The sequence below is a fragment of the Artemia franciscana genome, chromosome 10, assembly GCF_032884065.1.
Source record: "Artemia franciscana chromosome 10, ASM3288406v1, whole genome shotgun sequence".
Classification (NCBI taxonomy): domain Eukaryota; kingdom Metazoa; phylum Arthropoda; class Branchiopoda; order Anostraca; family Artemiidae; genus Artemia; species Artemia franciscana.
Window position 1 is genome coordinate 15,304,978 of NC_088872.1, and position 13,035 is coordinate 15,318,012.

Consider the following 13,035-nt stretch of genomic DNA (forward strand, 5'->3'; position numbering starts at 1 on the left):
AAAGTGAAAAAAGAAGGCGTGCTGAGGAACTACCAGAGCACCATGAAACCAGACTTGCTGCTAAAAGAGAAAGTGAAAAAAGAAGGCGTGCCGAGGAATCACAAGAACAGCAAGAAATCAGGTTTGCTGCTGATAGGGAAAGTAAGAAAAGAAAGCGTGTCGAGGAATCAGAGCAACCTGAAAGTTATCGCCTGGCATTCAGGTACAGCCCAGTCGATGATTATAGCTTGAGTAGATGTGTTCAAATCGGGCCAATGTCTAAATCTTGTCCCTATTGCAAGGCCTTGAAATTCAATGGTGAAACAATGGGAATGTGTTGCGCCTCAGGAAAAGTTAAACTTCCTCTATTGGCTGCACCACCAGAGCCATTGAAGACTTTCCTTACTGGAACTACGTCAGAATCTAAGCGTTTTTTGTCACAAATCAGAAAATACAATTCATGTTTCCAAATGACGTCGTTTGGAGCCCAAATCGAAAATCCAGATCAATTAATGCTACTTTCAAAGTAAAAGGGCAATAGAGCAGGGTTCCTTCTACCATTCTCAGGCGAGAATCATTAATTTTTACAATTGTACTTCATCAGTGATAGAAATTCTGAATTGAATGCACGTTGCGAAATTTCTCCCAACGTTGAAAGGACAATCGTTTCCAAATTGCAACATCTTTTCCACGAAAATAATAATTTAGTGCGTCTGTTCAAAACAGCCATCGATTTGATGACTACTGATACGCATAAAATTGTTATTTTCGCTGGCAAAACGCCTCCTGGCCAACATGTGCGTAGATACAATGCTCCAACTATTGACGAAGTGGCAATCGTTATGGTCGGTGATCAGTTTTTACCACAAGATATTATTCTTCATAAGCGAAACGCTCAGTTGTTAAGAATTGCTGAAACTCATCGATGCTACGATGCCCTACAATATCCTATCATTTTTTGGGATGGAGCCGACGGCTATCACTTTAATATTAAATTGATGAATCCAGCCACTAACAAAGAAATGAATAAGAAATGCAGTGCAATGCATTATTATTCCTATAGACTAATGATTCGGCAGGATGAAGAAAATTATATTTTAAAATGCCGTGAATTGTTTCACCAATTCGTCGTTGATATGTATGCTAAAATTGAATCAGAACGTTTGCTATATATCCGCCTGAATCAGACCAAGCTCCGCTCTGAACAATACATTCATTTGCGAGATGCAGTTATAAATGACGGTAATACCACAAACGTTGGAAGATTAACAATTTTACCTTCGTCATATGCTGGCAGTCCCCGTCATATGCATGAATATACTCAAGATGCTATTGCGTAGGTTCGTCTCTATGGTCGTGAAGATTTATTTATTACATTTACATGTAGTCAATCTTGGGACGAGATGCTGCAGCTTTTACTTCAAGGACAATCGGTGGTTCATAGACATGACATTACGGCCCGTGTCTTCCGGCAAAAGTTGAAATCACTGATAAACTACATAGTAAAACTTGAAGTGTTTGGGTCAGTGCGATGCTGGATGTACCCAGTGGAATGGCAAAAACGAGGTTTGCCAAACGCACATATACTAATCTGGCTACATAAAAAAATTACTTCGAACAAAATTGATGATGTGATTTCCGCTGAAATACCTGATGAAAATGTCGATAAGGGGTTACATAATATTATTGTAAAAAATATGATACAAGGACCTTGCGGTGCACTGAACGAAAATTCACCATGCATGGCCAAAGGAAGGTGCACAAAGCAATATCCTCGACTTTTAGTATCCAACACAATTACTGGCAATGATGGTTACCCACAATATAGAAGAAGATCTACTGAAGATGGCGGTAAAACAGCAATAACAAAGAAGTGTAACGGTACCACCATCGAAGTAGATAACCAGTGGGTTGTTCCATATTCCCCATTATTATCAAAAACATTTAATGCACACATAAACGTTGAATGCTGTAACTCCGTAAAGGCAATCAAATACATATGTAAATACGTCACCAAAGGCAGTGACATGGCAGTTTTTGGCTTGCAGTCCAAAATCAAAGATATCGACGAAATCGTACAATATCAGGCTGGAAGATACATAAGCAGTAATGAAGCTGTTTGGCGAATTCTTTCATTTCCGATCCATGAACGTAATCCAGCTGTTGTTCACTTAGCGGTACATTTACAGAATGGTCAACGTGTTTATTTCTCGGAAACCAACATGCAACAAAGAGCCCTGAATCCGGACTGCAAACTTTGGACTTTGAATTTCGGACTGCAAACCAAAAACTGCCATGTCACTGCCTTTGTTGACGTATTTACATATGTATTTGATTGCCTTTACGGAGTTACAGTATTCAACGTTTATGTGTGCATTAAATGTTTTTGATAATAATGGGGAATATGGAACAACCCACTGGTTATCTACTTCGATGGTGGTACCGTTACGCTTCTTTATTATTGCTGTTTTACCGCCATCTTCAATAGATCTTCTTCTATATTGTGGGTAACCATCATTGCCATTTTCATCAGGTAATTTTTGAAGAAATGTGTAATTTCTTCAATCAACAAACATGACGTCAGTCGACACACAAACATGACGTCACTCGACACACAGACACACAGACAACTTATTTTTATATATATAGATGTCCCGGTGTCCCGGTCGTCATTTGTGTCACGATGTCCCGGTTTGTAATTTCGTGAATCAACAAAAATGACGTCAGTCGACAAACAAACATGACGTCAATCGACACACACACAAACACAAACACAAACACCAACAGCTAGTCTATATATATAAAAATAAGTTGTCTTTGTGTCTGTGTGTCGAGTGATGTCATATTTGTCGACAGACGAAATTACCGACCGGGACATCGGGACACAAATGACAACCGGGAAACCGAGTTATAGGAAATATAAATGACTACCGGGACACTCAAAGAGAAAGCGACCGGGACACAAGGAATGTTCGATTAGTAATCACCATCAACAAAGCACCGGGACACAAATGACGACCGGGACACAGAGAATATAAATGACGACCAGGACACTCAAAGAGAAATTACAGACCGGGACACCGGAACACAAATGATGACCGGGACAAAAATGAAGACCGGGACAACGGGACACTGGGAATATAAATGACGACCGTGACACTCAAAGAGAAATTACAGACTGGGACACCGGGACACAAATGAGGACCGGGACAAAGGGAAACAACAACAACGGGGACGTCGGGGGGCACAGGGGGATATATAAATGACTACGGGGACACAGGGAGTGTTCGATTAGCAATCACCATCAACAAAGCTCAAGGGCAATCATTAGAATAATGAGGTATAGATCTGAATACAGATTGTTTTTCCCATGGACAATTATATGTTGCATGTTCAAGAGTCGGTATACCTGACAATCTATTTATATGCACAGACAATGGGACAGCCAAGAATGTTGTATATTCGCAAGTTTTACGTAGTTAATATATATATATATATCTATCTATATATATAAAAATAAGTTGTCTGTCTGTGGATCTGTGGATCAGGTGACGTCATGTTTCTGTGTCGGCTGACGTCATGAAATTAGTTGTCAGGTGACGTCATGTTTCTGTATCATCTGACGTCATGAAATTAGTTGTCAGGTGACGTCATGTTTCTGTGTCGGCTGACGTCATGAAATTAGTTGTCCTCATTTTTGCTTTGACGGTGACGTCATTCAAGTTATATAAGACATAGTTCACGTAGATATCTATTAATGTTTAAGTTTACAATGACTGATGAAGATGCTCAAAGAGTCTATGCCAAAAAACTTGCTGCTGATAGTTCCTCGGCAAGCTTTCTTTTCTGACTTTCTCTATCAGCAGCAAGTTTTTTGGCATAGACTCTTTGAGCATCTTCATCAGTCATTGTAAACTTAAACATTAATAGATTTCTACGTGAACATATGTCTTATATAACTTGAATGACGTCACCGTCAAAGCAAAAATGACGGCAACTAATTTCATGACTTAATTTCAGAACTTAATTTCTGTGTTGACTGACGTCATGAAATTAGTTGTCGTCATTTTTGTTATGACGATGCTTAGTATATTGTAAAACACATTAATTTGGATAATAATATACCATTTAAAACACCAAAATGAACATGCTGGAGTAGTCACTCGGTGAGAGAGGGTGTCAGAACGGAGAATGAAGGTCCCAGGTTCAAATCCTGGTTAGGCTAAAAAAGGTAAAAATCTAAAAACTAAAAAAAAAAACTGAAAAAACTAAAAAAGGCAAAAACTACAAAAAAACTAAAAACTAATAAAAAAAAATTAAGAATAAAAATAAAAAAATAAAAAAGATAAAAACTAAAAAAAAAGCAAAAAGAAAAAACGAAAAAAACTAAAAAAGCTAAAAAAAAAGGTAAAAACCAATAAAAAACTGAAAAGAAAAAAAGGAAATAAAACTAAAAAAATTTTCATCTAAAAAACTAAAAAAACTAAAAAAGGTAAAAACTAAAAGAACTAAAAAGAAAAAAAAAACTAAGAAAAGGAAAAAAACTGAAAAATAAAGGAGAAAAAAAAACTAAAAAAATATAAATAAAAATAAAAAAACTAAAAAGATAAAAACTTCAAAAAAAACTAAAAAGAAAAAAGAAAAAAACTAAAAAACCTAAAATAAGGTCACAACCAATAAAAAAAAACTAAAAGGACAAAAAGGGAAAAAATTAAAAATTTATTTCATCATATACCAATTCAAAAACGAATGTATACCGGGATGACGACCGGGACACAGGGAATATAAATGACACAACTACAACGGGGACGCCGGGGGGCACAGGTGGATATAAATGATGACCGGGACACCGGGACACAAGGAATATAAATGACGCCCGGGACACTCAAAGAGAAATCAGAGACTGGGACACCGGGACACAAATGACGACCGGGACACAGGGAATATAAATGACGACCGGGACACAGGGTCATAACTACAAAGGGGACGCCGGGGTGCACAGGGGGATATATAAATGACGATGGCGACTCAGGGAATGGTCGATTAGCAATCACAATCAACAAAGCTCAAGGGCAATCATTAGAATCATGAGGTATAGATCTGAATACGGATTGTTTTCCCATTGACCATTATATGTTGCATGTAGTCTGATACATGAACGTAGTCCAGCTGTTATTCACTTAGCGGTACATTTACAGAATGGTCAACGTGTTTATTTCACGGAAACCAACGTGCAACAAAGAGCCCTGAATCCACCGGATACAACATTAACAGCTTTTTTTCGCTTTGCAAAAATGATTCTTTTGCAAAAAAACTGCTGTATACTGAAGTGCCTTCGTATTACACGTGGAATACTAAAAATAAAGTTTTTGAACGTTGAAAACAGGGTAAGTCAGTCGACGGCCAACCTACCATCTTCAAAGATACCACGATAGGAAGACTCTACACCGTTCACCCCAATCAACATGAATGCTTCTTTCTACGCCTGCTTTTGGTGAATGTACCCGGTCCGACATCCTTTGAGTATTTGAGAACTGTAAACGGTACTATACATGACAATTTTTTTTCTCGCAATGACGCGTGCGAAACGTCTACCCCAAGTCAAATTCGTGCATTGTTTGGCATCATTTTAACAACTTGCTCTCCATCAGCTCCTACAGAGTTATGGGAAAAATATAAGTCAAAAATGTCCGAAGATATACTCCATCGAAAACAGTTAGAGACGTCAGATATGACTTTTGATTTTACATCAGAAATTTATAACTACACTTTAGTTATTATAGAAGATTTGTGCGTACGTATGGCAAACAAACCTCTCCAGGATTTGGGAATGCCTTCACCTAACCGTATCGCTGCTGTTTCGACATGTGTAGAATTGGATCGTGAACAAAGTGACAGTACGAGTGATCTATTGTCGTATGTACAAAATAACATTTCCAAGTTAACGTCGGAACAAAAAGACATTTATGATACGATAATGCATTGTGTCGATAACAACGTTGGACAGATTTTCTTTTTGGATGCGCCAGGAGGTACTGGTAAAACGTTTGTGATAAAACTGATTATGGCATCAATTCGATCAAAAAATGATATAGCGTTGGCAATTGCGTCGTCCGGAATAGCCGCAACATTGCTGCCTGGTGGAAGAACTGCTCATTCCGCTTTGAAATTGCCTCTGAATTTGCATTCTACAGAAACTCCCACGTGCAATATTTCCAAATCATCTGGGATGGGTAAAGTATTGCAGCAATGCAAACTTATTATTTGGGATGAGTGCACAATGGCACGCAAAAAATCGCTCGAGGCTCTGGATCAATGCTTGAAAGATTTGAGAGGGATCTATATATATATAAATAAGTTGTCTGTCGGTTACGCCAGATTATATCTTCTATATATATAAAAGAAAACAAACTAGAATGTAAAAACTTGAAATTGCATAAATATTTCGAAATATTTTGACAATAGATCAAAATAATTCGAAAAAGGAAAAATGGTAAAAAACTAAAAAAAACTAAAAAGAAAAAACTAAAAAAAAAATTTAAAATTAAAATAATTAAAAAAAGAAAAAACCTAAAAAGAAAAAACGTTAAAAAATAAAAAAGATAAAAACTAAAAAAAAACTAAAAAAAGCTAAAAAACTAAAAAAAAAGAAAAAACTAAAAAAACTGGGAATTTCACAAATATTTCAATATATTTTGACAATAGATTAAAGTAATTCGAAAACCTTAAAACAGATACCCTAAAATTTGAGTTTTAGTTTAAATTGTTGGAGCTTTAGCATGCTTGGCACGTAAAGATTTTTCCAAGTGTCAATGTTAGAATGAACATTGACAAATTGAAGAAAACAAATCAATAAAAAGAAGAAACTAAAAAAAAGAAAAAAACTAAAAAAGAAAAAAAAACTAAAGAAGAAACTGTATCTATATATATAAAAATCTATATATATATAAATAAGTTGTCTGTCTTTTATGTCTGTTACACTATGTCTGTTACGCCAGATATTATATTATCTACTAGCTGTTGGGGTGGCGCTTCGCGCCACCCCAACACCTAGTTGGTGGGGCGCTTCGCGCCCCCCCAAGCCCCCCCCGCAAGCGTAAGTCGTTACGTGCCATATTAGTTATGCGCCATTGTAGTTGTCTCCCTGTATTCCACCTGTGAATATAGATAGATTTATATATGTGTTTCAAACTACGTAAAAATCGCGAATAAACAACATTCTTGGCTTTCCCATTGTCTGTGCATATACAAAGCCGTATGTACTAATAATGACGTCATATGCAAATGCTCTTTTTACAAACAAACAAACATGCATCCACACAACTCGTTTTTATATAGATAGATAGATAGATAGATACAATACAAATTAACTGCCTAAAACTTGCGAATATACAACATTCTTCGCTGTCCAATTGTCGCTGCATATAAATACATTGTCAGGTTTACCGACCCTCGAATATGCAACTTACAATTGTCCATGGGAAAAACAATCAGTATTAAGATCTATACCACATTTTTCTAATGATTGACCTTGAGCTTTGTTAATGGTGATTGCAAATACTAATCGAATTGGGAATTGCAATCTTTTAAATTGAAAAAGCAGATCCGTTGGAATCATGGGAATGCGAGGAATAAGAACAGCCTCAACCTCATAAGGCCCTGTCAAGATTGTGGCCTCTATTAGGTTTTCCATTGTTTTTTTTTTACGGCAAGTCGTGTGCCATTGCAAAGCTTTGGTGGGTTGATATTTCTTAAAAGTATTATTGGTACGCCTATTTTTAGTTGTAGCACGTGTGGTGGAAACCGTGAAAGATCTATGGAATTTAAAAATTCAGATGGATAATTAACCGCTTCATTTGGTTCCAAAACTGTGTCGACTGACTTGTAAAGGACTGCCTGGTCTCGAATCTTGGTCATAACAATATTGTTGATTTCGTGGACGTCTATATTTTTGGGTGCTAGAATCGCTCTTTCACTTAGCCATTTATTATTTTTAAAAATTTTTAGAATATTCGGAAATACTTTTTCAATCAATTCATTTTTGGACGTCACTAAATTACAGAAATCAGCAGGTAGTTGTATACGTCCTGAAATTGAGTCTACTGTTTGACCAGAGTCATCGTTTTGCAATCGGACACGCATATTTGTAGTTAATTTTAATATTTTTACGTGTGCCCATAAATTAGAATTTTTTAGGCAAGCATTCATTTCGTCTGCAGGAGTTAAACTACGTAAAAATTGCGAATATACAACATTCTTGGCTTTCCCATTGTCTCTGTATATACAAAGCCGTATGTACTAATAATGACATCATATGCAAACGCTCTTTTTACAAACAAACAAACATGCATACACACAACTCGTTTTTATATAGATATATAGATAGATAGATACAATACAAATTAACTGCGTAAAACTTGCGAATATACAACATTCTTCGCTGTCCAATTGTTGCTGAATATAAATAGATTTTCAGGTTTACCGACCCTCGAACATGCAACGTAAAATTGTCCATGGGAAAAACAATAAGTATTAAGATCTATACCACATTTTTCTAATGATTGACCTTGAGCTTTGTTAATGGTGATTGCAAATGCTAATCGAATTGGGAATTGCAATCTTTTAAATTGAAAAGGCAGATCCGTTGGAATCATGGGAATGCGAGGAATAAGAACAGCCTCACCCTCAAAAGGCCCTGTCAAGATTGTGGCCTCTATTAGGTTTTCCATTGTTTTTTTTACGGCAAGTCGAGTGCCATTGCAAAGCTTTGGTGGGTTTATATTTCTTAAAAGTATTATTGGTACGCTTATTTTTAGTTGTAGCACGTGTGGTGGAAACCCTGAAAGATCTATGGAATTTAAAAATTCATAAAAAAGTTTTATGTATTTTTGTATTGAGGGTTTGCATATGACGTCTGAAAAATAAAGAATAAAAAGAAAACTGAAAAAAGAAAAATGGTAAAAAACTAAAAAAAAACTAAAAAGAAAAAACTAAAAAAAAATGTAAAAAAAATAAAAAAACTAAAAACGTAAAAAGGAAAAAAACTAAAAAAAGCTAAACAACTAAAAAAAGAAAAAACTAAAAAAACGGGAATTCCACAAATATTTCAATATATTTTGACAAAAGAATAAGGTAATTCGAAAACCTTAAAACAGATACCCAAAATTTTGATCGGGACGCAAATGACGACCGGGACATAGGGAATATAAATGACGACCGGGACACTCAAAGAGAAAGTGACCGGGACACAAGGAATGTTCGATTAGCAATCACCATCAACAAAGCACTGGGACACAAATGACAACCGGGACACAGGGGATATAAATGACGACCAGGACACTAAAAGAGAAATTACAGACCGGGAAACCGGAACACAAATGACGACCGGGACACCAGGACACAGGGACATAACTACAAAGGGGACGCCGGGGTGCACAGGGGGATATATAAATGACGATGGCGACTCAGGGAATGGTCGATTAGCAATCACCATCAACAAAGCTCAAGGGCAATCATTAGAATCATTAGGTATAGATCTGAATACGGATTGTTTTCCCATTGACCATTATATGTTGCATGTTCAAGAGTCGGTAAACCTGACAATCTATTTATATGCACAGACAATGGGACAGCAAAGAATTTTGTATATTCGCAAGTTTTACGTAGTTAAAAACATATATATATATATATATATATATATATATATATATATATATATATATATATATATATATATATATATATATACTAGCTGTTGGGGTGGCGCTTCGCGCCACCCCAACACCTAGTTGCTGGGAGCGCTTCGCGCCCCCCCAAGCCCCCCCGCGCGCGTAAGTCGTTACGCGCCATATTAGTTACGCGCCATTGTAGTTGTGTCCCTATGTCCCACCTGTGAATATAGATATATATATATATCTATATATATAAAAATAAGTTGTCTGTCCGTTACGCCAGATTATATTTTCTATATATATAAAAGAAAACAAACTAGAATGTAAAAACTGGAAAATGCATAAATATTTCGAAATATTTTGACAATAGATTAAAGTAATTCGAAAAAAGAAAAATGGTAAAAAACTAAAATAAAACTAAAAAGAATCTTTTGTCAAAATATATTGAAACATTTGTGGAATTCCCAGTTTTTTTAGTTTTTTCTTTTTTTTTAGCTGTTTAGGTTTTTTTTAGTTTTTTTTTCTTTTTAGTTTTTTACCTTTTTATTTTTTTTACATTTTTTCTTTTTAAGTTTTTTTCTTTTTTTAATTTTTTATTTAGTTTTTTTTTAGTTTTTTCTTTTTAGTTTTGTTTTTAGTTTTTTACCATTTTTGTTTTTTCGAATTACTTTAACCTATTGTCAAAATATTTCGAAATATTTATGCAATTTCCAGTTTTTACATTCTAGTTTGTTTTCTTTTATATATATAGAAGATATAATCTGGCGTAATAGACAGACAACTTATTTTTATATATATTGTCAAAATATATTGAAATATTTGTGCAATTCCCAGTTTGTTTAGTTTTTTCTTTTTTTTTAGTTTTTTAGCTTTTTTAGTTTTTTTTAGTTTTTTATCTTTTTTATTTTTTTATGTTTTTTCTTTTTGGGTTTTTTCTTTTTTTTATTTTTTCAATTTTTAATTTTTTTTTTAGTTTTTTCTTTTTAGTTTTTTGACTCTTGAACATGCAACATATAATTGTCCATGGGAAAAACAATCCGTATTCAGATCTATACCTCATTGTTCTAATGATGTGTCCCTGTGTCCCGGTCGTCATTTACATTCCCTGTGTCCCGGTCGTCATTTGTGTCCCGGTGTCCCAGTTTGTAATTTCTCTTTGAGTGTCCCGGTCGTCATTTATATTCCCTGTGTCCCGGTGTCCCGGTCGTCATTTGTGTCCCGGTGTCCCGGTCTGTAATTTCTATTCGAACAATCCCTGTGTCCCGGTCGTCATTTATATATCCCGCCTTTGCCCCCGGCGTCCCCTCATTTTACAATTAAACATTTTTCCGTGAACAAATGTCTTAAATATCTTGAATGACGTCACCGTCAAAGCAAAAATGACGACAACTAATTTCATGACGTCAGCCGACACAGAAACATGACGTCACCTGATCCACAGACAGACAGACAGACAACTTATTTTTATATATATAGATATAATATATATATCCGATGAAGATGCTCAAAGAGTCTATGCCAAAAAACTTGCTGCTGATAGAGAAAGTCAGAAAAGAAAGCGTGCCGAGGAATCAAAAGAACAGCAAGGAAACAGGCTTGAGGCTAAAGAACGCAAAACCGCGCAGTTAGATGAAGATCCACCTGGACAGCGAGAGTCAAAACATATCAAAACTGAAAATGATAGCGATGATGATTGGGTTTGGGATCTTGACTTGGATAAGGTCATCAATGCCTACCAGATTTTAGTTAAAAAAACAAAGGTTCGGCGATATGTATTTCATAGTGAAGCTGAAAAATAAAGAAGAAAAAGAAAACTGAAAAAAGAAAAAATGTAAAAACCTAAAAAATACTAAAAAGAAAAAACACTCAAAGAATAATTACAGACCGGGACACAAATGACGACCGGGACAGAGGGAATATAAATAACGACCGAGACACTCAAGGAGAAATTACAGACTGGGATACCGGGACACAAATGACCACCGGGACACAGGCAATATAAATGACGACCAGGACACAGGTATTTAAGAATATCGTTCAAAGACAAATTTTTAATTGTAAGAACACCGTTGAAAGAGAAATTTCTAATTGTAAAATGACTGAAGAACCTACAATGGCAACACCCGAGGAAGCTGCTCAAAACGAATGTATTCACGCCGAAGTAGCTGAGTTGGTAAAGCGTTATGTTTCAGGTTCTAAGTCCGAGAGGCTCCAGGTTTGAACCTTGGCTTTAGCATTAATACAAAAGAAGAAAAAAACTAAAAACGGTAAAAACTACAAAAAAAAACTAAAAAGAAAATATATATATATATTTATATATATCATCTTTTCCACAAAAATAATAATTTAGTGCTTCTGCTTAAAAACAGCAATCGAATTGATGCCTCCTGATAGGCAACTATCAACAAAGTGGCAATCGTTGTGGTCGGTGATCAGTTCTTACCTCGAGATAATATTCTTTATAGGCGAAACAATCAGTTGACAAGAATTGCTTAAACTCATCGATGCTACGATGCCCTACAATATCCTGACGAATATAAATGACGCCCGGGACACTCAAATAGAAATCACAGACTGGGACACCGGGACACAAATGACGACGGGGACACAGGGAATATAAATGACGACCCGAACACAGGGACACAACTACAACGGGGACGCCGGGGGGCACAGGGGGATATATAAATGACGACGGCAACAAAGGAAATGGTCGATTAGCAATCACCATCAACAAAGCTCAAGGGCAATCAATAGAATCATGAGGTATAGATCTGAATACGGATTGTTTTCCCATGGACCATTATGCGTTGCATGTTCAAGAGTCGGTAAACCTGACAATCTATTTATATGCACAGACGATGGGACAGCAAAGAATGTTGTATATTCGCAAGTTTTACGTAGTTAAAAACATATATATATATATATATATATATATATATATATATATATATATATATATATATATATATAGATATATATATATATATATCTATATTCACAGGTGGGACATAGGGACACAACTACAATGGCGCGTAACTAATATGGCGCGTAACGACTTACGCGCACGGGGGGGCTTGGGGGGGCGCGAAGCGCCCCCACCAACTAGGTGTTGGGGTGGCGCGAAGCGCCACCCCAACAGCTAGTATCTATATATATAAAAAGAAGTTGTCTGTCTGTCTGTCTGGCGAGTGCCGTCATGTTAGTGTGTCGACTGACGTCATGTTTGTCGACTGACGTCATTATAAGGATTGAGCTGTATGTCGTCATGAAGTTGTTTGTCGACTGACGTCATGTTTGTCAACTGATGAAACTACAGACCGGGACACCGGGACACAAATGACGACCGGGACACAGGGAATATAAATGACGACCGGGACACTCAAAC

At 36.1% G+C, this 13,035-nt stretch overlaps 1 long non-coding RNA gene across 1 annotated transcript in view; it reads left to right on the forward strand.

Moving 5' to 3' along the window:
• The first annotated feature begins 3,766 nt into the window (after positions 1 to 3,766).
• The window catches only part of LOC136031832 (uncharacterized), a 275,292-nt gene continuing 266,023 nt past the window's right edge, over positions 3,767 to 13,035 (forward strand). The window contains exon 1 of the long non-coding RNA XR_010618593.1: positions 3,767 to 4,803. This is a non-coding gene — a long non-coding RNA (uncharacterized LOC136031832). The remainder of the gene's footprint in view (positions 4,804 to 13,035) is intronic.